The sequence below is a fragment of the Urocitellus parryii genome, chromosome 5, assembly GCF_045843805.1.
Source record: "Urocitellus parryii isolate mUroPar1 chromosome 5, mUroPar1.hap1, whole genome shotgun sequence".
In the NCBI taxonomy this organism is placed as follows: Eukaryota; Metazoa; Chordata; class Mammalia; order Rodentia; family Sciuridae; genus Urocitellus; species Urocitellus parryii.
Genome location: NC_135535.1, coordinates 6,635,467 through 6,661,589, shown reverse-complemented (window position 1 = coordinate 6,661,589; position 26,123 = coordinate 6,635,467). Strand labels below are relative to the sequence as shown.

General features: G+C 48.4%; 1 protein-coding gene and 1 long non-coding RNA gene across 6 annotated transcripts in view; one reads left to right on the top strand and one right to left on the bottom strand.

Moving 5' to 3' along the window:
• Positions 1-14,265, bottom strand: part of Tcf20 (transcription factor 20) — a 102,972-nt gene extending 88,707 nt beyond the window's left edge. For all 5 annotated transcript variants that reach the window (XM_026394297.2, XM_026394294.2, XM_026394296.2 and 2 more), the window contains exon 1: positions 14,191-14,265. The gene's annotated coding sequence lies outside the window, so the exon portion shown is untranslated. The remainder of the gene's footprint in view (positions 1-14,190) is intronic.
• Positions 13,846-20,588, top strand: LOC113186762 (uncharacterized). The gene is made up of 3 exons (XR_003301331.2): positions 13,846-13,948; positions 19,044-19,516; positions 19,663-20,588. It is a non-coding gene; the product is annotated as an uncharacterized LOC113186762 (long non-coding RNA).
• Positions 20,589-26,123: the final 5,535 nt, after the last annotated feature.

Genomic DNA, 26,123 nt, shown 5'->3' with positions numbered 1-26,123 from the left:
TCCAATTTAGTAGAGTCAATGTTGGACACAAAAAACATTAAGAGGTATATATTTTAGTAGGGCTAATAAGGTAAACCAAGTCAACAAGAGAAACAAGAACTAAGTCTATTGGTTTATAGATTGAAAACAACATTTCCCATTTTCCTATTCTTGTATGACATAATTCAGAATGAACTAAAGCAGAAAACATTAGTCCATTCTTCCTTAGAAACCTACATCATCTATTAATTTGCTAATGAAATCAGATATATGACTTCTACATGATCAATGTTGTGACTTCACATTAGCAGAGACACTTCTTGAATTATATTATCTTTGGGTTCCTGGAAGAGAATTTCCCAGTGAACCACTCACTAAGGAAGCTTCTTCAGCAAGATATAGATGGATCAGTATCAAATATTAAGAATACTACTGAATAATAATAATAATAATAATAGAATGTTAAGAAATGTTTATTAAACTTCTCTAAAAGGGATTACATACAAATGTTAGCTATAATAATTGGAATTCAATTCCAATACATCTTAAATACAGGCATATGAAAAACCAAAAGCAACAATAAAAGAAATCTAATTTATGTAGAGATTTCTGTTGAAATCTTAAAAGTCTAATATTTTGATTTTGAAAATATTTTTTTTTAAACCAGAAAACAGTAAGTAGAACCAGAAAACCCACGGATCTCTTTAATGGCACATTCCTTCAAAAGCTGGCAGCAAAATTCCACTTCATTTATTGCTTCACTCAAAAAGTACTCACTGAGGGCTGGGGTTGTGGCTCAGCAGTAGAGCGCTCACCTAGCACGTGTGAGGCCCTGGGTTTAATCCTCAGCACCACATAAAAATAAATAAATTAAGATATTGTGTCCATATACAACAACAACAGCAAAAAAGGTACTTGCTGAACACTACTACATACCCAGGACTGTTAGATGCTGAGTATACCATGGGGAGCAGAACAGTACTTGCCCCCTACAGCTGAGGTTCTTGCAGACAGGTCCTAGGACGGCATTTCTAGGCTCCCTTTTGCTCTTTCTACAATCCAAAAACAAACTCTTCCCCTTCAAAAAGGCCACAAACTTACTCAGCAAGTTATTTTCCAGTTCACTCAAATTAAACACAGAATTGCACTAAGTACAGGTTAAAGGCAGAGTCCAAAGCCAGGGTGCCCCAGTCCAAATGCTGGTTCTGCTCCTACTTGGGTGTGGCCTTCATCTAGTCACTCAACCTTTTCTATTCAGTTTTCTCATCTGAAAAACAGAGAAAACATTATCTCTTATTTTTTTAAGTGAGTTAATATTTGTCAAGTGTTTAGAACAATGCCTATCACCCTGGTCTTTATTATATAAAGATTATTTGTTACATACTATTGAAGCTTTTGGTAAATATGCTACATTGTTTAGGGAAAATCTATCCATCTGTTTTGGTAACAAAGCAGCTGATCTCCCCAATTTCCTGGAAGTCCATTTCATTTAAACCAATTGCTACATTTTAGATTCTTCTTATATAGATTTGGGCTTTGGGCATGGGAAAACAGAACTAGAAAGAGGCAAAGATCATCAGTTCCTTATTTGGTTCCAGAGCTCCCTTTCCTTTCCATGACCAGTCCTTCTCACAGTCAGAACCTTCTCTCAACTGTAATGTCACACCCCCCTTCACAAAATTTCGTTCCATTTATGAGAGTCAAGTGTCCAGGTTTAAAGCCTATCACCAAGCTATTCACCTCACTCCACTTGGGCCGTGTTCCCTTTTGACCTCCACTGCCTGTCATCTTTAGAATCCCCACTCCAAAAGCCCATACTCGGCTATGCAATATGTCACACACTTTTTGAGTCTTGGTTTTGTTTTTTTTTTGTTTGTTTGTTTGTTTTTTGCCAATGGGCCTTTATTTTATTTATTTATACGCGGTGCCAAGAATGGAACCCAGTACCTCACACATGCTAGGCAAGAGCTCTAACACTGAGCCACAACCCCAGCCCCTTGCGCCTTGGCTCTTGATGGACCTATCCTTGGAATTCTTCTTCCTTCATCCTCCCACCTGGCTCTCTCCCATCTATTCTTCAAGGCCTGCACAAATGCCCCCTCCTCTTCAGCCTTCTGATATTCTTACTCTTTCCTGGTTCTACTACTCCATCTCTGGCTACACCACTGTTATAGCCTCAAGATCCATTAAAGATTTTACAAATGTAAATTTTCTGACTGAGTCTCCTACAGATATTGACTCCTGGGAAAGGGAAGATATTTAATTTTGGTTTGTCTTGTGCCTATAGCATGGTACCTCCTTAGCAATCTTGTTTGAACCAAAATATTCTATTTCTCTGATGCATTTCCTTCCCACAGGCTTCAGGGGAAGCCAACTTCTAGCACATGAGCTGGTCAATATAGTGTTTTTGTTTTGTTCTGTTTAAGAGACATTTAATCACTGATGTAGATGACAACATTCTTCAAAAAATTTCCCATGGTGTACGCTATAACTTAAGTCCACTTCTACAAAGTCTTCAACCAAACAAGATGAAAAATCTACCTATTTTATTACATTAATTAATTTTTTGTGGTGCCAGGGATCAAACCAGGAAAGAGAATGTGTGTTCTACCACTGAGCTATCACCCAAGCCCCCACCCATCATGTTTAAACTCTTATCAATGGGGAAACATACACAGAGAGAACTAATTTCAATGTAAACTACACTTTTTCCATTATGTCTGTTCACAAATGTACAGGTACTTGTAAATCTGTTTAGGTTCATTTACACTGATTGTGCATGTCGAGTTTATGGGAATCTATGGGAATCATCTTGCTGGACTTTTCTTTTTCTTTCTTTCTTTCTTTTTTTTTTTTCTTCTTTTTTTTGTACTAGGGCCTGAACCCAGAGGTGCTTAACCACTGAACCACATCCTCAGCCCTTTTTTATATTTTATTTAGAGACAGCTTCTTGACAAATTGTTCAGGACCTTGCTAAATTGCCGAGTTTGGCTTTGAACGTGGGATTCTCCTGCCTCAGCCTCCTGAGCTGCTGGGATTAAGGTATGCACCACCACACCCAGCATTTGCTGAAATCTTGAGGGCATATTCCCTATACATCTGTTATTAAGTAGGAATTATTGAACATAAATAAGTCTATGCTATTCTAAAATTCTCCAGGAGAAATTCCCAGTGTTCCTTATGAGGCAAGGAGTTCTCCATTTTCTTCACCTAAATCACCAATACTCCCTGACATCTGCTGTTACTTTTCAGAGTGGAGAAACAACTGACTATTGTTCTTTAACATACTCTAAGACCAAGATTCGCACCAACTCATTGCTTAGAGTACTTTATCAGCATAAATTAACTTAGTTTTTTGGCTTATATTCCCTCAGAGCTACATCTCACTAAGTTGCTGGGGCTGGCCTCAAATTTGCAACCCTCCTTCCTCTACCTCTGGAATCACTGGGATTACAGGTATGCACCACTGTGTTTGGCTCTTTATCGATTTCAATTGCTCTTAGGAACACTTCACAAGTTTTCTACAACAAAATCCAAATTCAAAATTACTTTAATATCTACTATGTGAAAGAGCATGTTGGCCATCTAAGAATACACAAGCATGGTATAACAGAGACATTTTCTGTATCAATTGTAACATACAATATGCACTAATATGGTTAAAGACCCGCAGAGGGTAGGGGAGTCTAGAGAAGAGGCTCATAAGCAAAATGGTGCCCTTACTCTCAATGCACTGACAGGCAACAAATGAGATACTGGGGCTATAAAATAAAGCAATGTAGAGAGCTGGGTTTGTAGCTCAGTGGTAGAGCACTTGACTAGCATGTGTGAGGCACTGATGAATAAGAGTTCATCACCATTGTCAAGACGGAAAAAAAGAGTTCATCAAAACTGAAAAAAAAATTTAAAAATAAAATAATAAAGCAAAACATGGGCTGGGGTTGTGGCTCAGCGGTAGAGCACTTGCCTAGCATGTGCAAGGCCCTGGGTTTGATCCTCAGCACCACATAAAAATAAATAAAGGTATTGTGTCCAACTACAACTAAAAAAAAAAAAAATATATATATATATATATATATATATATATATATATATATATATAATTTTTTTTTTAAATAAAGCAAAACAGCTCTAACCAGAAGGACCTCAAAGCCTGGTCAAACAGTATATGAAAGTATTTTCTGAGACACTTCAGTAAAAATAATAATTAATTAATTAATGTAGATACCCCAGAGATAATACAAGAAGAGATATTCCAGCTGGAGCTGGGAAGAGGATGATCCTCACACGCTGCCCAAGCCCCAGATGCCTCTGCAGATCTGGGGGCAGCCCAGCACTGAGGGGATGACTACTCCCCACTTATTCTGCTATTCTGACAACACAACACATTGCATCTACCTGCACAGTAAATGCTATGTAAGTATTTGTTAAATAAAACATGAAGGTCACCAGTCTAATAATGAATGGGGATGGCAGGTGTGTGAATTGGGGAGCCGGGGGTGGGGTATGAGATTGCCAGACACAAGTAGGAGAAGCTGAGTCCAAATCACTGAAATCCAAATCACTGAGTCCGTCGACAGCTCTCATTCCATCACCATCATCCTTAGTGACTTCACTCAAGTCAACAGGTCTGGCCCAGGTGTGTCCAATACTGCTGTAGACATTAAATATACAGAATTGAACAAGAAAAGCTCAGTCTTAGAGGCGGCAAACAAAACAAAATTCCTAAAGGTGATCAGTTTCTCTAAAAATCCCAGGAGGTAGAAAACTCATCTTAACCACTTTTTACTTTCCTCCTCCAATTTTTTTCCTTAGTCAGCTCCATCTGCTGCCACAGCAATTTCTTCAAAACTTCCAGCTCTGCCTCCCTCTGTTCCTCAGGAGGACCTTCCCAGCACACACAACAGCCGTCCTCACCAACCTGCCACCAAGTGCACCATTTCCCACCCACACTTTGGCTTTGGCTTTGGCTTTCTTTGAGAAGAGAATCTTAAAATCCAATGCCAACTTCCCTGGATCACCCTGAGTTCCCCGGAAGGTCCTCAATGCAGCACTCTCTTGCATCTCAATGCTGTCCTCTGTGCTGGTTCCTTCCTATCAGGATTTACACATGCTCTTCTTCTGACCCCTTCTCCCTGCAGCATTTTTTTTTACTTTTCTTCAACTGCCAGATTTGGGGAAGGTTGGACTCCAACCTTACTGCCTCCATCTCTGCACTGCACATTCTCATCAGCACACAGCAATCTGGCTCTGGTCTCCTCTCCTCCCCAGAAGATGCTTCCTCCCCACCCAAGTGACATTTCTCAGTCATCTTATTCACTGCCTCTGATGTAAAACACACTCTTTCCTCATGCCACACTCTAGGTTTTCCTCTTGCTCCCTTAAATGTTCCTCTGGGTTCTGTCCTGAACCCTTGAGTACTTGTCATTGTTAGCAACAATAACATAACTCCTTGGCAGGGAGGGTGTTCAAAACTACAAAACCTCCAGTAAGTCCCCAATACTGACTGGAGATGCTCAACACTCAGGCAGGAAACACGAAAGGAACCACTTCTGTATGCAGTCAAGCTACTTATTTACCCGAGAGCCACCTCATACACTCCAGGCTGGAATTATTACATATGTATGAACCTCCAAGTCATAATTTACAGTCCAGTTACTTTGCCTAAATGTTAGATCTGTGCTCAACCATGTGCTGCCTTACAAGCATCTCAAACTTAAGTTCTAAAACTAAATTCACTTTATACCCCACTTCAATCTTCTTTTGGCCACTGTTTTTCTATTGCAGTGCATGGCACCCTCACCACCTAGCCTCCCACCTCAGTGAGTCCATCAACAGCTCTCATTCCATCATAGCATAAGTAAGTTCTTAACTTCTGCCTGTTCTAGACGGTCTTTCAAGTAAGGATCATCCATTATGTACTATTTTTGTGTCTGGCTCTTCACTGGCATTTTATTACATGTATCAGTAGTTTGTTACTTTTTATTGTTGAGTGACCTTCCATTGTATGCACATGCCAGTTTGTTTATCCGTTCTGCTGATGGACATCTGGACTGTTTCTAGTTATTTGGTTATTATGAATACAACTGCTATGAACATTCTTATATAAAGCACACTTAAGAATATTTTCATTTTTCCTCTAATAGCTAAAAATAAAAACTTCCAGATTGTATATAAATGTCCAACTTTTTAATAAACTGCCAAGGAGTTTTCCAAAGTGGTTACATCCTTTCATACTCCCATCAGCAGAATATTCAATTCCAGCTGCCTAAATGATAGATGTTTTTCTTGAATAACTTCACTTATGCCACAACCAGATTCACATTCCTTCAGTAATCCAGACACACCTTTACACACACACACACACACACACACACACACACACACACACAGAGAGAGAGAGGAGAAACACACACACAGTTTTAAAGAACTCTGTATATGCATGCACTCCAAGCACACTGTTTTTTCTTACCGCATCCCTGATGCTGCTTTCTCATGGTATTTATTCATTCAACAAACATCCTGAAGGATGAGAAAAGGCTGGGCTGCCTACAGTGTTCTGGATAGAGAAAGCAGCATATAAGAAAGTTCCTCAAGTGAGAAAGAGCTTGGCACCTTTAAGGAACTAGAGGAAAGTGAGTGTAGTCAGAGGACAGTGAGCAAAAGCAGAAGAGGCAATCAGAGAGGTAGCAGGGGCCAGGTTATTCAAGGCCTGTGAACCACAAGGAGGAGCCTGGATTCTTTTCAAAGTGCTATGGGAAACCGTTAAAGGATTTCAAGCAGGAGAGAGACAGAAAACTCTTGGCAGCTCTGGCAAAAGCCGAATAGTGGCAGATGTGAACAGAAATAAGGAGGCCACGTTAAGAGGCCACCACAGTGTTCCAGTAGATGAGGGCAGCTAGGAGAGTAATGGCAGTAGGAATAAAATAAACGGAAGTCTTACTGGAGATAGCACTGACAATAACTGGGTGGACAATTAGAGGGTAGTAAGAGAAAAGAAGGAATCTGATTTGAAAAACTAGGTAGGTGGCTGCACCACTCATGGAGAAGGGAGCAGATGAGGGAAATTTGTGAGTAATGTTCAGTTTTGGACTTGAAGGAGCTCAAGACACCAGTGAGAATTCAAAGAAGCTGTACCAAGAAAGAATTGGAGAAGCTGAGAAAAGTCTAGCTGAAGATATTAAAGTGGACATCATCAGCTTATGGAGAATCATGACAGCCCAAGGCTACCCAAGATCACCCAGGAAGAGAGTACAACGAAAACAGAGGGTCCAGAGGATACCAATGGTTGAGACAAAGAAAAAGAACAAGGCACTGAGGTGAGAAAAGACAACCAACAGGAAGCACAAGCTCCTTCTCTGAGAAGCCTCCAGGGACCTTTGAAGTCAGGGTTATTGCCTGATACAGCACCTTGTATTCTGTCAGAGTCCTTCTGATAACCCTGTTTACTCGCCCTTCTCTACTGGGCAGGTATTTAAGGATATAAAATCAATAGCATCAGCAAGAAAGAGCTGAATGAATAAGTACCATGAGTTCTAGTCCAGCATCCTGGCACACAGCACAATATGGAATGCTTGCTAACAGACAGCGACCATTCTGAGCACCACCCACCAGTGATGCATTCCAGCACATACTTTGCCATTTTAATTCCTTTTCCCAATAGCCTAAGGTTGCTTTAATTTCATTTTACAGATGAGAAAACTTATGGCTCAGACTGAAATGCCCAAAGTCACTGTGAGGAAGTGATGCAGCTAGATTGAGGGGGCACATCCTCATTTCCATGTTCTGAAATGCTTCCACAAAGTGCCCATCACATGGACTCTTTACAGCAAGCGTGCTCTCTAACATTACCACCAAAGGGACACACCATCTGCCCCTAGGTAACTGGCCCACCACATCACTGAGTCAGGGAAATGCCTAGTGAAGAACCTCTGCACTTCCCCAAAACCCTACTCTTGCCAGGCACAGTAAACACTCTCCAGGCTCTCAAAGCAATGCTTCACACTCAGGGCATTGTTGTTGTTGTTGTTGTTGTACTGGGATACCCACTGGAGCTCTATCATTGGGCTACATCCCCAGAGGTGTGCACCACCTGGCCCAGCCTTACTTACAGCATTTCTAACTATAGAGATGACACTCAGGCTTACCTGAAACTGAGGTTTGGAAGGAAAAGAACTTAGAACTACTGGGACCTTAATTCTTTTGAATTCTAGAACTCATTTTAACCACATTTCAGAAGATGCCCTGACATCTAGAAGTCCTCACTTTAACTGAGAATTAATGCTGAACATGACAAAGATAGACTCTGACCATGCCATCCATTGTGGACCTAAAGAATCCACTAGGGCTAGGAAGCCACCACTACAGGTCTTTGACACAATTTTCTTTGTCCACACTCTGCTTTATATTGATGTGTCTACTCTCCCTTAATTTCTCAAGATTGGAACTACATGGGCTTTTTTATTTCCTAAGAACATTAGAACCCAAGGGCTTCCTTTTTCTACTCAGGAGCCACTGTCAGCTTTCAGTGCTTTTTTTTTTTTTTTTAATTTATTTTTTTTTTAATATTTATTTTATTTAGTTCTCGGCGGACACAACATCTTTGTTGGTATGTGGTGCTGAGGATCGAACCCGGGCCGTTCGCATGCCAGGCGAGCGCGCTACCGCTTGAGCCACAACCCCAGCCCAGCTTTCAGTGCTTTGATGAGAGCCTGGATTGCAGCAGAAAGAACACTGACCTAACTGGTGAAGAACAGGGTCCTATCCTTGATCCTGTCAGTGAAACACTGCATGTCTTTGAGAAAGTCACCACCCTCCTGGTGTCAGATTTTCTGAGCTGTAAAGCCAAAGGGTTAGAGTAGACAGTTTCTTTGGTGTCCCCAGCTCTAAAATGTTGTAATCAGAGTACGGAAAGGGTGGGAGAAGGCATGCTGGATGCCAGCTGGCCAGGAAAGACAAAGGATGAACCCTTCTAGCAATGGATAATGAACTCTGTCTGACCTGTACTACCAGAGCCTCTGCACAGAGTTACCCATGCTTCCCTCAACATCCTTCCACTCAAGTTCCACTCAGTCACTTGGGATCCTCTATTTTAAGCAATTCCTAGCAAAATGTCCTAAATACAGAAGTGACTAGTGTTTACTGGCTTCATGTGTAGCTTTAACAAAATACAATGACACCCAAAGGATGTTTCCTACCTTGCTTAATACTCACCAATTTTATAACATCTCTGCATTTTTAAAAATCAGGACAATTAAGTAAAAAGGCAGACAACATTCTCTGTTCCTAGCCTTTACAAGGTACCACTAATGATCTCCCTGAAGCTCTTCTGATCAGGTCCCTATCCACAAACATGAAGACATAAACAGAGGGAAAACTTCTACCAGCTCACTCCCATCCTTCAGATTACCTTCTCTAGCGGTTCAGGCAAGCAAATTATTTACTTTAATTCTGTTCTCCTTTATCCCAAGACCAAATTTGACTGCCCTGCTGGCAGAAAAACCTTCAGAACAAGGAACATCTTTGAGAACCTTCTGAAGTAGTACTGCGTCTTTTCGTCTTCTTATTTTGTTTTTAAACTCTCTTCACAGCTATTATTACCACCCAAAATTCTTACATATTTAATGTCTGCAGTCCATCTCCAGAGCAGACTCCTCTATCTTGTCCACCACTGCATCTTCCATGCTTATAGCAGTGCCTATAAACACTGGTTACTGAAAATCAGAACATACACAGAAGGACCTTAATCCATATTCAGGGATGTGACATTCGAACATGGAAATCATCTTCCCACTGGGCTAATATTCAAGTGTTCCATAGAACAGATATCCTTTCCTACAGAACCTAGATGTGCATATTGCAAGGAGGATATTTCCCCCAAGAGCTAATGTTTTCTCTTCCTTAAAGATGTTTTCTACATAAAGATGCCTCAGATAATAAGCCACAGACATACTAACAACTTATGTTATGTAGTGCATCTTCCTGATGAGTGGTGCACACCACCTGCAACACCAGCATAGTTCTACTGTCCAGAGTCCTGTGTTTGTTGTCATGAGAGCCTTTTCACCCATACTGAAGGTACTATGGGTATTAAAGGACTTTAATACTCAGGATGTAGCTCAGTGGTAGAGTACCTGTGTAGCATGCATGAGGCCCTCGGTTCCATTCCCAGCAGGGGGGGTGTAAGAGGCAGGACATTCAAGAGCCTTATAAAATTATACTTGAATATGAAGAAAGCAATGATGGAAGCCCCAGGTAGATGTGATGATTGCTAAAGTGCCATGAACACAAAGCCCCCAAGAGGAAGTGTGCTTAAGTCATACTGAGGAAAGGACTGTCTTTTGTAAATATATGTATCAAGACCCATCTGGTCAAAGTAAGAGCAGCCACAATGTGATTCCTGTGCATTGTAAACCACTAACAGGAAGACAGACAGCATTTTATGTACTATATAATTCTTTGAGTTGATATACAAGTTTTCAGCTCAAGACAGAATGGAAGAATTGGGTATGAAAGAGAAACGTCTTACAGATTAAATCTCAGGCACACAGGCCAAACTGGCCAGGTAGAGGGAAAGTGAAAGTTCAGAACATTCCCAGGGGCCACAAAAGTAAAAGCAGTCACAAAATCATGCTTTCCAGTATTTTGCCCAAGTCCAGGTTTCAGGTTCATCACAGCTTTAAAAAAAAAAAAAAAAAAAGGCGCAGGGGGTGGGGGGGTGGGCAACAGGAACATAAAAATTCCAGGACCACATCCATATCTACCACTAGCTGATTTTTGCCTTGAACAGGCAGTGAACTGTAACAGACCTGGTACAGGCTTTGAAGCCAAGAGGAGGGCTCCATCCAGACCCTGACTCTCCTTGACTCAATAATTGTTGAGGAAAAGGGAAGCTGAAGTACTTCTCAGGTCTGCTGGATGGCCATTGTAAGACAATTCAAAATACCTTGAACATGCAGCCGAGCATGGCTGGCGCATGCCTATAATCCCAAGGACTTGGGAGGCTGAGGTAGAAGATCCACAAGTTTGAGGTCAGCCTCAGTGACTAAGCAAGACTGTAAACAACTTAGTGAGACCCTGAGGGGCTGGGGATGTGGCTCAGTGGTAAAGCACCTCTAGGTTCAAGTCCCCAGTACCAAAAAAAAAATCAAACAAAAACAAAACAACAAAAGTCTTGGACAGAGCCTAGCATGTGTGTTTGTGGAGTTTGTTTTGATTTGGTTTTGTACTGGGGACTGAACCAAGGGGTGCTTTAACACAGAGCAACATGTCCATCCCTTTTTAATTTTTTTATTTTGAGACAGGGTCTATAATTTTGTTGCTGAGGCTGGCCTCAAACCTGTGATCCTCCTGCCTCAACCTCCTGAATCACTGGAATTATAGGCATGCACCACCACACCTGGCAGTTTTTTTTTTTTTTTAATACAACTGTTAATATCCTTTTCTATCTATATGAAGATGCTGAACTTACCAAGAGCCTAATTCTAATTTTCTGGTCAAAACAGATGTGATCATGCCAACTATATTCCTTTTTATTTTATATCATTAAGAAAAAGGTATACCGCTAAGGTTACGAAACCTAAAAGTTCAAGTCTCCTAACAGTTTACTTAAATTTAGCAGCCTTCTCTCACATACATACACACAAATTACCTCAGTAGAATAAGTTTTATAATTTTCCCCTATAAGTTACAAGCGAACATAATATATACATGGGAATGTGATAAGTACTTATAATTTTGAGTAACTATGGTTGTTTAAAATGTTTTTTTTTAAGAGAGAGTGAGAGAGGAGAGAGGGAGAGAGGAGAGAGAGAGGAGAGAGAGAGAGAGGAGAGAGAGAGAGAGAGAATTTTTAATATTTATTTTTTAGTTCTCGGCGGACACAACATCTTTGTTGGTATGTGGTGCTGAGGATCGAACCCGGGCCGCACGCATGCCAGGCGAGCGCGCTACCGCTTGAGCCACATCCCCAGCCCAACTATGGTTGTTTAAATCTAGGGTTAAGTAACCAGTAACTAAGGTTTAAACTGCACACAGTCATAATTCAAATCCTAATAGAATAATTGCTTATTTGTAAAATTTCAAATAATTCGTCTGTGTAACCATTAAAAAAAAAAAAAGTGACTATATGATAAGCCTGATGTTAGCACAAAAGAAAACCTCTACCAACCCATCTCCAAAAGTGTCATTGTGAGCACAGCTTCCAACCACCCTAAGATCCTTCTGGAAACCATGTGGACTGAGTAAAAAAGTGAATCTAAGAAAGGCATATTACACCACATTAAGTACATGTCCCTCAAGTATCACTAAAAATTTAAGACAAGCAAGACCAAATTTGAGGTTGGTCTAGAAGTACTTACCAGTCAAAAGCATGGCCTAAGGCCCTCACACACCATAAAATAAGTGAAACTAATTGGGGTTCTTCAGCATCTGTGAGGCGGCATCTTGCTACCATTAAGGGATAAATCGGGGATGCAAATAATAGTGCACCCTGAGGTGACAGTTAATTCCTCTAGCCTACCATTTCACAGGAGATTTTATGGATGCCTACTTCACCCCGACTGAGAATACCAAAGCTGGAAATTTCAAAAGCTAGCCAAATGTCCCACTGAAAGAACTTTAAATAAATGTCTCTACAATCCCCAGCAAAGAAAGATCTTCGAACCTACAAAGACCCTGTTGCACACTAGCCACACTTGCAAAGTATTCAAACATTCTCTGAATTTTTTTTCTGAAAACTCTTTCATAAAGAAAAAAATATATAAGGCGGACTTGGCATAGAACAGAATAACAATACTGTACAGTTTCTGTTCTGAAGCACAGAACAGCACCTGGGATTTGAGGAAAGCCTACCCTGGCCAACTTTTACGCTCTGGTGGAAAAGAGGCTGGAAGCTAAAGGGCAGGTTTTTTTCAAAGCCAGGTTAGGTAGAGCTAGTATTTCTCGAAAAGTTGCCTATGGACAAATGAAAGCACAAAACAGGCAAGCCCTCAAAACAAAACGACATAACGCCAACCGAGGCATTCAACGAATGGGGAAACGGGGCCTTGGGAGGGGCGGTCACTTGCCCTGGGTTACAGTTTATTTGGTGGTAAAGCTGGAAGCAGAGTCCTGGTCTCCCAGGTGGGAATTCAGTGGTTTCGCATTCACCAAGCTGCCACCCCACGTGAGGATGTTTTATAAAACTCTTCACTCTTCACTGAGGCTGTTAACATAAGGGTCCAATTATCATTCAAAGATCAGCCAGTTAGATAATAGCTCAAAAATTCCATCCATTTTACAGCATTTACCAGAGTCATCTAATCTCCTAGGGCAAAGGAAAGCAAAGGAAAGAGAGAGATCCTGATTTTGACCTGTCCCCTAAGGGCAAACCACAGGGAAGGATAGAGACAGAGCCGAAGCCCCCACCCACAGACCCAGGAGGGCGGCCGCTCCTCGCCACGGCGCCCCCCCCCCAACGCACCGAATTCCACTCCCACCGCGGCGCACCCCCGACGTTCCACCTCCCGCCGCAGCCCGAGCGGGTCGGCAACTCGCCCTCAACCACCGCTCGGCCCCGAGAGGAGGGATGAGGCGCTCAAGCCGCAGGTCCGCCAAGGATCCCGCTCGCAGAGCCCGCGGCGGCGGAGCGGGGAGAGCCACAGGAAGTGTGTCCTGCGCCCGCAGCTCGCGCCCCGGCGGGTACCTGCCCTCCGCCGCCAGCAGGCGAGCAGCAGCCGCGTCCACATGGCTTCAGGTGTTCCAGGGCCGCGGCCCGCGCTCCGACTCCCGGGCGCCCCGGCGCGGCTCCCTCCCGCGCGGCCCCTCCCCGCGCGGCCCTCCGCCCCGCCGGCCTCGCCTCCGGCCCGCAGCGAAGCGCCTCGGGTCCCCCCGGGACGGTCGCGGGCCCCGGCTGTGGCGCGCACCCCGCAGCCCCCCGGAGCCGCCCGTTCACACCCGCCGCTTTTGCACTCCAGGCCGCGACGAGCAGGTACTCCTCCCCGCACCCTCTGGCTGTCCCGGCGCCGCCGGACCCCTCGCCCCGGGCTAGGCCGGGCCCAGTCCCCCGCAGTCCCGGGCCGGGACAGTGCCCTCATCACCCCCGCCCCCGGCGCGGACTCCGGGGGCTCCCTCTCCCAGGTCCAGCCAGGCAAGGAGCCCTGCGCCGGCCGCGAGGGCAGACAGCTCGGCCCGCCCCGGGCTGACCCCTCCCCCGGCCCGGGCGGCGGTTACCTGCGGGAGCCCCCCCGCCCCGTCCCTCGGCCTCCGCCGGGGGCGGGAGGGGAGGGAGCGGCGGTGGCGGGCGGCGCTGCGCGGGGTGGGGGTGGGGGTGCCTCCGCCGCCTCCAGCTCGGACGCCCGGGCCGGCGGCGGGGCGGGCCGGGGCCGCAGCCCCACGAGGCTCGCTCCGGCCCGCGCGCTCGCTCGCTCGCTCCTCGGTCGGGCACGCCTCAGGGTGGGCTCCCCCGGCGGAGGCCGCGGCCGCCTCGCAGGGGCCGAAAGCGGCTCGGCTCGGGGTTTTTTCTCTCCATTCTCCCAACACACAGGAAATAACAGAGCGTCAGGTGACGGCGCGCGGCCAATAGGGAGGCTCCGGGCCGCGGCGCGCGGGCGGGCGGGCGAGCGCGCGGCGGGGCGGGGCGCGCGGCGGGGGCGGGGCGCAGGGGGCGGGGCTGGCGCGCGCGTGCCCACCCGCGTGCGGCGGCGTCGAGGCCAGCGCGCGCCGCGCGGAGGCCGCCGAGACTCTAGCGGGGCGGCCGGGGTCGCGTGGGATGGGCTCTAACACTGCTGAGCGCAGCACGCCGCCCTCCCGGGGCCTTCTTCGGGGTGGCCGGGAGCCAACTTTCTGGGGAGTTGGTGGCCTGGAATCTCACTGGGATTTCTGGAGTTCCCTGGAGCCTCCAGTGCCAGAGTCGCGCCTTTCAGCAGCCTGGGGAGGCCGCGGGCGAGGGCCGGGTCTCCTCCCCGCAACGGTGTAGTCGGGCGGGTCCTGCCAGCCAAGCACCCTTGGCCCTGGGGAGCCCAAGGCCGTGCCAGGCCGGCCTGGTTTTCTTGCCTCAGCTCCATGGCGCCTAGTTTCTTTGGACTTGCTCCTTCTGAGCCTCTTTTTCCTCCGCAGTAAAAGCGAGGGGCAGCAGGAGGGAGACTGGGCTACCTACCTCACCAGACGCTCCACAAATGCCAGTTGACTTCTCCAGCTGCGGCATTGAGAAGCTGCAGTGTCTGGCAGGCCGGACCCAGCGTCCACGACAGACTTGGGAGACTTGCAGTGCCTCTACCTCAGCCCCTGCCCAGCCTTCTTTGCAAACCTGATGTGTTTATAGAGCAAAAGAAGGGCTTGACGTATTTTTTTTTTCCCACTAAGAAAAACTGTTGTAGAAAATGGGACCTTCTAACAAAGCGAGGCCAATAAGGATGGGACATGTTTGGAGTATTTGTATCCTGCCTCATACTGGCCCAGTGACCTGGCCAAATTCTCTCTACTTTGCCTCTGTCTCCTAATGGTATAATGGGAAGGAGGAGAGTTTGAATTAGATGTCCCTAATGTGAGCTAAAATAGCTGATTTTTAGGCCAATATCTGTTGTAGATGTTAGGGAAGTATGTGGCTCCCTCTCCTGAAGCAGCCCCGCTTCAAAGTGCATTAGGACTGGAAAAGTGCTTCTGGCAGCAGTTGAGGCCTGGGGTACCTCACTATATTTGAGCTACTTAGCTCCCTGAGGCCGGGATTTACCCTTTCACCTTTCACCCCATTTGGCCAGAGCAGTTAATGCTTTGCTTTGCCTCAGGCCACCCAGGGAGGGCCTGGAGTAGTTCTGGGCACCCTGGCAGGATGTGGTTGGGGAAAGCAGTGATTTCCCCTGGCTTCTGTCCAACCTGTCAAAGGGGGGGACTGCTCCAATGCAGGTCAGACTATTCCTGGGGATTTGATTCCCAATATCTCCTGCATGCCAGGCAGGGTGCCAAACTCTTCCGGGGCAAAGCTGAACAGGCCACCAGGCCCTTCCCTCTGGCTGTTCCCATTGTTCGTCTGTGAGTTTCATTTTCAAATTCTCAGGCACAATGACTTTAAAAAGAGCAATGCCTGGCTTCAGCCTGGGTCAGGGCTGCAGAAGCAAAAGTAACAGGACTCAGCAGGCTCACGCCTTCTGAACAAAAATAGGAGAAGCAGAGGAGCTTCCTGAAAACCACGCTGGGGGCACCCTCGGCTTGAGAGAATTCACAAGGGAAAGGGAAGCCCCTTTCCTCAGCCTCCAGCCCCATCATCCCTCCTTCACTCATTGGTCTAAGGGTTAGGGGATGAGGATAGGAGACAGGCTTCAAGAAAGAATGCAACAGATTGCTGGGTCCAGGCTCTTGGGCATTTCTGCCTCCTGAGATCGACCCTGGCCCCACTTTTAGACCCTGAGATGACTTCTACCTGGAAACTACCCAGTTCCAGCCAAGTCTTCTGGCCTCTGGTGACTTTCCCTTTTGGTATCATTGGGAGGATATGCACAGGCATCATGGACAACAGACAGAAATGTGTTACTCTTATGCTAGGTGGTCACTTCACCTCTCTGAATGTTGGTTTTTTCACCTGTAAGATGGGGATATTATTATTCACACATAGGTGCTATGGGACTCAAAAGAGATTTGCATAAAGAATTCAGTACAGTACCAGGCACATATTAACAGAAGCTACAGTTGCATGATGTGGACACAATGTGACACAGGAGCCAACTGAGGTTTAGAGGGGTTAAGTTACTGCCCAGGGTCCTACAGTCTCAGAAGCTCAATAACTTCCACTTTGGTCACATAAGTATCTCTGTTCTTTTGTTGTTTCAAATGTATGGATCCTGGTTTTCCTTCAGACTGTATACTCTTTAAGGAAAAGACAGTAGATCAGCTGTTCTTTTTTCCCCCTGCTACTAACCCAGTCCACTAAAAAAAAAAAAAAAAAAAAAAAAACTTATTGAACTTGAATCAGTATCAATTCCAGACGTAAAATTAATTCTTTCCCTCCTCCTCTGGCTCAAAGATGACTTTTGGAAACCCATGTCACTCCTTTTATTACAAACTCCTCTGCCCTCCTCCAGGCGCCTGGGCCACTCCGGGATTACAAATGGAGCCTTCTGCCTCTAGGTCACTGATTCCGCTACCATCTGTCAGCACCGATTGATTGAGTAGACTGGCCCTGCTCTGCAGATCAGTGACTTGTGCGAAGTGAGCCGGGGTGTTGGTGCCTTCGGCAGCAGGCTGATGTCCTTCCTCTCACTCACTGGCTCTTGAGCATGCAAACAGCCCTCACCTTTATCCTTCACCAGCCCTGGATCTCCTTCCTCTTGGGAGGGGCCAGCTGCTCACAACCCCAGCACACCAAGAGGGAAGCCTGGAAGCCCTGCTTCTCAAGCCTGAGCCCCGGGCTCCGCTTTCAGTCTTCCAGAAGGTAACTCACAGAAATCTCTGGTTAACAGAGAGAACACTCCACACAGCATCCTGCTGGGCCTGTCCCAAGCCAGACACTATCCCTGGTAAAGTGCAGGGGTGGCCTGGTGTGGAGCTTTGTGGGCACCCTCTCCTTCCACCGCAGCACCTGCTGTTTGTGAAGCTCCCAGCCCTGAATGGGGGTGAGGGGTCAGGGGAGACTCTAATGCTGGGGGTAGGGGTGTCCAAACAGGGCCAGGGAATGCCAAGATTAGATATGTGGGCAACAGCCAGCAGCTATGCCCAGGAGGGCTGTACCCAGTACAGAACCCTGAAAGGTATTGTATCTGTGACACACTTGAGCATGAATGTTTCATTAAGTATCATGGTGACCTCTGTTCATCAACTTGCCCCTCCATCTGCTCTCAAGAGCCAAAGATGTGGCTCCCACTGATCACCCTGCGCGCTTGGTGCATGTCCAACTCTCCTAGACTAAGGATTTGTAAGGCAGAGATACCTCTTTGTCTGATGTGAGGTCTCCTATGCAGGGTAGGGCACTGTGTCCACAAAATGACATGTTTATAATGACAATACAGAGCAGGGAACTCCAAGCTGACTAAGAACTGGGTGCTGGACAGATTTCCCTTTATCATCCCAGTTAATGTCTGTAACAACCTGACGAGGTTGGTACTGATGTCACACCCCACTTTACAGATGAGACCTCTGAGTGCAGGGAGTTTAAGTAACTGTTCCTGAGTCACATGGCTTGGAAGAAGCCTAGCAGGGCTAGAACCCAGTCCTCCAGAGCCACCTCTTCGCCATGAGCTCCCTAATACTCAGTAAACACAGGCAAGATGGGCATGGACATGGGCAGCTGGTGGGTCCAAAAGTCTGCAGGTGGACAGGGAAAGAGATGCCAGAAGACAGCAGGGTCAGCCCCAGTCTCTCCCCTCCAGTGATGTGTTCAGGCCTGGAGATGGGGCAGCCTGGGGGCTAGACTCTCAGGCCCCATACCTGGAGGACCTGGCCTGCCTCACAGATAGTGGCCACTGTGCCTCAGCCTCCCCCCGGTGAGCAGACCTGAGAAACTGGAGACCTCTGCAGCCAGGCAGCAGGGGAAGTCACCCTCCACCCCTGGACACTCACTGCCTGGTAGCCGGACTCTCCCTGAGCAGCTGCTGGCATGGTGGTGCCAACACAGGTCACTGAGCTGGGGACCAGCCTGGTCTCACTAATGTGTCATTTTCAGTCAATCATTCAATGGCTCTGAGTCTCAATTGCTTCATCTGTAAATTGAGATTGTGGGGGAAGGGCCTGGTGCTGCCAGGAAGTCAGGTCCCCCATCTGGGTGATGCCACTCACTGGCTCACAGCAAGCTTTGAGGCAGAGATCATTGTCTTCATTGTACAGAGCAGGGAATGGGTGCACAGAGAGGTTAATAGATCCATCCCAAGTTACACAGCTAGCAAAAGGCAGAACTGAAATTTGAACTCAGACTTTTGGCCCCAGAACCTCCAAGCTGCTCAGAACACTACAAAGAGTTAAAGATGAAATGGTGTCACAATAGTAGTGGCAAAGTCACATGCTAAACACTTCACCTGCATTAACCCATTTAATTCTTGAGTAAAAAAAAATCTAACAAGTGGAGGTATTTGTCTTAACGTTCTTGCTTCATTTTGCAGATGAGGAGACTGAGGCACGGAGCAGTGAGGAGGAATCAGAGCTGGAATCCGAACACAGGCTAGTGGGCTGCAGAGCCCCTGCATCTTCGCTTTATCATGAGATAACAATAGGGAGGTTCCTTTCCATTGGGATTATTTCTGCTTGAAAGCACAAGACTTTTAGCCACATCATTGTCTGGGCTCCACAGGAAGGCAGTGCCACATGCTGAGGCATGCTGGGAAAAGACTTTGTTCCATCCTGTTTTGTTGACATGCTCTTCATTTTTAAGCCTGAAACCCAAGCTTCCTGCTAAGATTTCAAATCGTGGAGAAAAAACCCAACCATGATAATGGCCACGACTTCCTAAGCCTCCAGTGTGCCCTGTGCTTGGGGCTCCAGATATGTCATTTAACCTCAACCTTCACAATGACAGGAGCAGCCCCCAGAACACAGCTGGAGAAACTGGAGGTCAGAGTTGCTAAGATGCCTAAAGGTACGCAGCTATTAAGTGGTTTTACCCTTAGGTCCTTGTGCCTGGATTCTCCACTCTTGACCATGGTTGCTGCCTCCCTACAGAGGCTCAGGGGGAGACTGTTCCTGAGCATTGACAGAACTGTTTCTGCTTATCTTCTGCCACAGGCTGGCCCAGGATGCAGGTGTGGTGTGGCCCTAGATGCTGCCTTCTCCGACAGCGGGAGCTGAGAGACAGGGATGCCCATGCTCCCTCCTCTCTCGCTCCCTCCAGTGACTCAGGATAGCCACCCTGCTGTGCTTAAAAAGGCACCTGTCTTCTGGAAGGAGCCCCACCACTGAGGATCCTCATCAATGCCTGTCTCCCCACCAGCTCCTGGGGATAACCGCCAGAGCAGGTGTGCCCTGCCTCAGGACCAGCACAGCAGGAGTCGGGGCTCCTCCGACCCTCAGCCAGTCCTTGACTACAGCCTCTTTTCCCAGCCCACCCATCCCTGCAGCCGACTCATTTCCACCCTAAACCAGCTTTGACCTTACTCTCCCTGGATCAGTGGTTTTCAGTGGGTGCCGAGTGACACCAGAATTCACGTTTGTTCCTGTCTTGGAAGGCAAAGCCCTCATCTGGCTCAGCTCACCTTTCCCACCTTCACTCCTGCCTCTCAGTCTGTCTCTGCCCGACTGTTAAATAGACTGTTCCTGTCCTGAGCCTGCCTGTCCCCAAGGGAGAAATGCCCTTTCCTTTTCTTTACAGATAAGAGCTACCCTCTTTCAAATCTTACTCAGATGCCACCTTCCCCATGAAGCCCTGCCTGTGTACTCATTCATTTACTCAACAAACCCTCACTGAGCCTGTATTACATGTTAGGCATTGGACCCGGTGGCCCTTGTGCTTATGACCCAGGGGGCTATACGATGAGGTTAGAAGAGAGTGCCTGGCAGAAGCATTGCATGGGCAAAGGCCCTGAGGCAGGAAGGAGCAAGTAAGTCTCCACAAAAGGGAAAGAGGCCAGAGTAATAAGAGAAAAAGAGGAACTGGAGATGCTGCTGGAGCAGGGAGGAGCAGGCCATAGGGGCTCTGGGACTTCATCCCAGGCCAGAAGGAGGATCCATGGATTCTGAGCAGAGGAATCAAGCCAATATTCATTTCTAAGCCATCTTGCCTGCTGCCCTGTGGCTGACCTTCTAGGAAGCCCAGATGCTGTGTCAAGCCACCCCTGCACCCCAGTCATCTGTTCATTGGGGTGTTTTTGCATCCTCCTCCTGGACTGTGTGTGTGTGTGTGTGTGTGAGAGAGAGAGAGAGAGAGAGAGAGAGAGAGAGAGACTGACCCATGGCTTCATGCATCTATAGGCAAGCACCCTATCATTAAGCTAAATTCCCCAGCTCTTTTGAAATTGTTTTATTAGGTGTCCAAACTGGCCTTGATCCTCCTGCCTCAACCTTCCAAGTCAACAGGGTCACAGGCATGAGCTCTCCAGAGCAGGGCTAACCTCTGGTCAACGGGCTTTATCCCCACCAGCCAGCCCAGGGAGCTGTTCAAAAACGTAACGAACTAATGGACAGGATGAGCCTGAACCAGAACTACCCTCACCCCCGGGGACAAGGCAGCCTGAGGAGGCCTTTCATGTTCTCCATAAGTTACAAAGTTCAGGGTTTTAGTGAAGCCCCAACTCAGGGAGGCCTTGGGAGCAGAGCTGACATAGCATTGATGTCCACATGCAGTCAGCACACAGCATGATACCACACAGGACCTGCCCATGGTCATCACGTGAAAGACCAGAAACAAAAACCAAAAGATTTCACAGTTGTAAGCAAGGAGGAGCAGAAGCTTCCAGGCACACAACATGCATTTCACATGCAATTCCCACAGAATCCGCCCTGGGGGGGGGGGGGGACAGTTACAGGTCCATTTTACAGATGAGGAAACTGAAGCTCTAAAATGGAAGGTCTTAGCAAGGCATGCAAAAGCCAAGACTAGCACACAGCCTAAGTTCTGGCTGTGTATGGTCTCTCTGGGATTAAGAGAGTTTTCCAGAAATTTCTTTTAAACTGTTTTAGACTGACATATTTCATCAGATGTCTGTCAGGCCAGCAGTGGGAGCTAACACACCGATTCTCAGAGGCTCAGAGGCTGTTCTCCTTCCTCGGCAGATTCACATGCTCAGTCCCCCGCCCAAGCCTGGTGGCTTAGCCCAGGCACCAGTGGAAGCTCCCTGGCCTTGGGTTGGCATACTGCAGGTGCTCAGTATAGTGGGTGAACGAGGAGAATCTGAACTGGCTTGAGAGAACCACAAGGGAGAATATTCCGGTAGCTTTCCCACGTGCTGGGCAGTGCTGAGCACATTAGCCACGTTAACCCCGTCCTTCTCAGGATGCTGTGAGGCGACTGCAGTGGTGGTCCCCAAACACAGGTAGAGAACCAAGCTCAGCCCAGGGAGTACTCAGCCTGGGATTCCAACCCCTGGAGTGCCCGGAGGCAACCCCATGCACTGGCCAAGTGCAGGTGGGCAGAAACACCGTGGTCAGAGGAACCGTGGCTTATACTCCTCAAGGACATGCCAAGTGGGGTACCCCCCATGCCTGATGACTGCTCCTTCCATTTTCAACCCATCTCTGAGGCAAACAGCAGCAACACCTGCATGGCGCCACCTCAGCCCAAGTTTTGTGTCTCCCCAGTCCCCTCCTCTCGTGGTGGCCTCTGGGCTCCCACCTTTATAACCTGCTCAGGTTGCGTGTGAAAAGAACCTTGAACAAACTCCCTAAGCTCTGGGGCCTCAGCTTTTTTTTTTTTTTTTTTTTTTTTTTCTGTACAGTGGGGACACTGACATCACCCGTTGGGGGTGGGGGCTGCATCCCACACGCTTTACCACCTTGCGCTAAAGGCCATTTCTCTTAGGTGCCCCGAGAGGTGGAACTGTTCGCCTCAAGAGCCCCAGGCTCAGGGAAGGGCACCCCCAATCACCTACCCCAGAGCAGTGGGTGGGGCAGGGGTGAGCTGGTTCCAAGATGGTAATGCTGGGGAGGGAGTGAACTGCCCATCCTCGTGCAATTAGCTGCCGGCTGTATGGGCTCCCCGTGGACACCCGCACCTGGGTATTCCCTGCATGCAGTACATGACAAGGTACTGGATGGTCCAGGGCCCTCAGGATGCCCCCTGGGGACCACCCTGCTGCCAAACCCTCTGGGTCCCCACCCCAGCCTAGGTGCCCTGCTAGTGGGGCTGGGAGAGCACCGTGAGGGGCCCCTCTGCAGGCTGCCTGCAGTGCGGGAGGAAGGAAAACCAGGGGGCCGACGACACCACCCCACTTTTGTGGACACCGTCCAAGACATTCAGCAACAGGAGCATCACCACCCCTTAGAGCAGCAAGGGACCTAAGAGGTGGACAGACCCAAGTCCCCATTATATGTACGGGGAAACTGAGGTCCAGGATGGTGACTAAAACATGCTTGAGAGCTGGGTGTGTCAGTGACTCTGCCATGTAAGGGGGGTGCCTGGCCCCACAACTCATCTGCAGTGGTGGGTGGGCCCTACTGGCCCTCAAGACTCTAGTCCTCCACCATCCACTGGTCTTGCCCACACTAACCAAAGGCACAGGTTTAGCCTCATCTGGAAAATACCAACTCCCTGGGCCTCTTTTCCTGCATACTTTCAGCTCCGGGATGCCCAGGGCCCCACCCTGCTCACACATAGCTCAAAGCAGGGAAACCATTAAACAAGCTAAGATAGGTGGCTGGGCACCGCCTGCCCAACTCAGTAATGGCTTCTAAAATCTGAACTATCATTACCACCAGCACAATAATCATCCCATTTTACAGCCAGGAACCTGAGGCATGGAGGGACTATGGCATTGGCCCACAGATACTGGGTGCTGAGGCTTCCCTGTGCGAGGCTGCCTTTTCTTAAGCTAACAATGTTGTGTGTGTGTTGGGGAGGCACGGGATTGAACTCTGGGGTGCTCTACCACTGAGCATCTGTGCTACATCCCTAGCCTTTTTTATATTTTGGGACAGGGTCTTACTAAGTTGCCAAGGCTGGCCTTGAACTTGTGATCCTCCTGCCTCAGCCTCCCAAGTAGCTGGGATTACAGATGTGCACCACCCTGCCCAGCTAAGCTTCCTATCAAGTGCCCCCTAGGAGCCATGCTCTGGGCTGAGTGCTCTCTAAGAATTTAACTCATGTCACCTTTTCCACAGCCCTGTGATATGGGTGCTACTATTAGCCTAGGACACCAAGACTCTAAGAGGGCAGGTGATGTGCCTAGGGCCATACAGCTTGGGGCCAAATCACCTCGGCCCCTATTCCTTGGTCCTCTATACTGCCATCTCAGTCAGGGATAGGGCTGGGGACTGTCACCCCAGCCTCTTTTAGGAGCTTCCTATCACCTCAGGGACCAGCCTGGAGAAACTGCTTTAAGAGCCCTCACCAGAGGCAGGCCCTTGACCAGGCCTCCAAACTGCTTCCCCCAAAACCTTGGCCCCAGCTCAGAATGTGGCCTAGGCCAGCCCTAGGCCCCAGGAGTCCAGAAATTTCAAATTAAAAGAATCCAGCATGAGATTCTGGGTTCAATCCCAGCATGGGGGAGATAGAAAAAAAAAAATCCGGGCTAGTTCTCAGAGTGTGGGACCACCTGGGAATCCCCACACCACAAAGCAGCTTGAAGAGCCTGGCCGGGGAGGAGCCAGGACAAGCCAGCTCTGCAGGATCCTGGAGAATGTGTCCACAGTAAGTTGCTAAGAGCCGAGATGTTTGGGAAGATCTCACCTAGTCTGTCAAGTCAGCTCATCCTTCCTCCAGAACTGGCTCCCAATGCCAAAGAACTGGGCGCCCTCTTCCAACCCTGTTCACCCTCTTTGACATGCCTAAGACCCCCTGGAAGCTCTGCTCTCGAGCCCATCTCTAGTGGCACAACCTCCCTTCTTTGCCTGGCAGACTTCTCCCTACACTTCAAAGACTACCTCCTCTGGGAAGCCTCTCTAGATTGCCCTGTCAGAATTCACAAGGGGACCCAGGGAGAGCATTTTTTATCTTGCTCCAAGTTACCATTAACACAGCTGCCATTAATTGAGTAACTGCTGTGTGCAGATGCAGTACCTGTGGTCTCCTTAATACCCATAAGGAAGGGATCACCACTCCTACCTTTTAAAACTGCAGCTCTGAGACTAAGTAACTTGCCCAAGATCACATAACTAGAGCATAACTAGTTGCATCCAGGAAGGCTACAACTTAGGTCTGGCTCATTGGAGTGGAGGTGCCTGGAGGTGGGGGGTGTACTGTGCTTTTCCCACCTCTGTCTGCCAGACAGGCTACCAGCTCCAAGTGGGCAGGCACTCTGAGGACCTGGATAGGGTAGAGGGGGCTGACAGGGACCAGCTGGCCCTCACTGTGGATGCCCAGCCTGGTGCTCCCAGCACATCTGGCCAGGAGGCACTCCAGCCGAGGGCTTGGAATGGACCAACACCGTGGCCTTCGGGAAAGACTCTCCATACCTCCCTCCTTTCCCATCTGGCACACAGAGTCCATGAGGCACCAGAGCCCCACAGGTCATCAGGGTGGCTAAGCCCCAAAGCTAAGTCCATTCAAGCAGGCAACTGCTCTTCCTCACAGCCCCTGGTGCCCCAGCTCAGGTTCCATGTCGCCTCTCATGTGCATGGCTGCACATGCCAGACCCTGTGGGGGAAATGCCCCTTTGTGTGGGTTTGTCCAAAGTGAGCCCATTACACTGTCAAGGATGGGGGCAGGGTGGAGCCACTCCATCCTGGTGGTACCTCTTCCTGGGAGATCTCCAAGTCTGTTCCCCTGAGCTGCAGGAACAAACCCCTGCTCAGTTTTGAGCAGGTGCCAGAGATGCAGAGGGGATGCCTGAAAAGTCAGTGGACTGAAGGACACCCACCCAGGCTCCATAACCAAAGGCCCAGCAGAATGACAGATCCACTGCAGTGTGACCAGGAAGACAAGAGGGCCCAGTGGTAAACAGGGTGCAAGCCCCCAGCCCACCCAGGGTAAGGGCAAGGGAGGCTTCCTGGAGGAGGGACTGAGTCCAGAGGATTAGACCAGGCAAAATAGGAGGTGGTGAGGTCCAAGAGAAGGACCAGCTCTGGGGGAAGCAAGAACAGAATGTGGGCAGCAGCCTGAGGCCCAGAGTGTGACAGGCTGGGCCCTGGCCAGAGCCTTCCCCTGAGCCTCTACCCGTAGAAGGTTCCCACTTTGTTCCTCAGCTCAGATCATCTGGGCCACCTGGGCCTGAGCTGTGGCCCATCCCTCTGAATCCTCTAGAAGCTTGCTCTGAACACACTGACCACCTGTGTCCAAGTCACCGCACCTGCTGAGCCCCATGGCAGCCCAGGTCCTTGGGCTGTGGCTGCTTTCTGGCCAGGGGTGTGCTCAAGCTCCCCGTTCCAATGGCCAGTCAGGAGTCAAGATCCTGGGACATTTGGCCAACACCTCCCACAGGCCAGGCCAGCACTGCAGCTGGGGGTGTGCCCAGCCCTGGCCTTCTCCAGGGCCTTCTCCAAGGCCCCATCCCAGCCCCTGTCCCCACGAACCCTTGGGAAGCAGTTGTACAAAAGTAGTCTTCAGAGACCTCAGGCCACCAGGCTGAGACAGTGATGGAGTGGTGACCCTGGCTAGG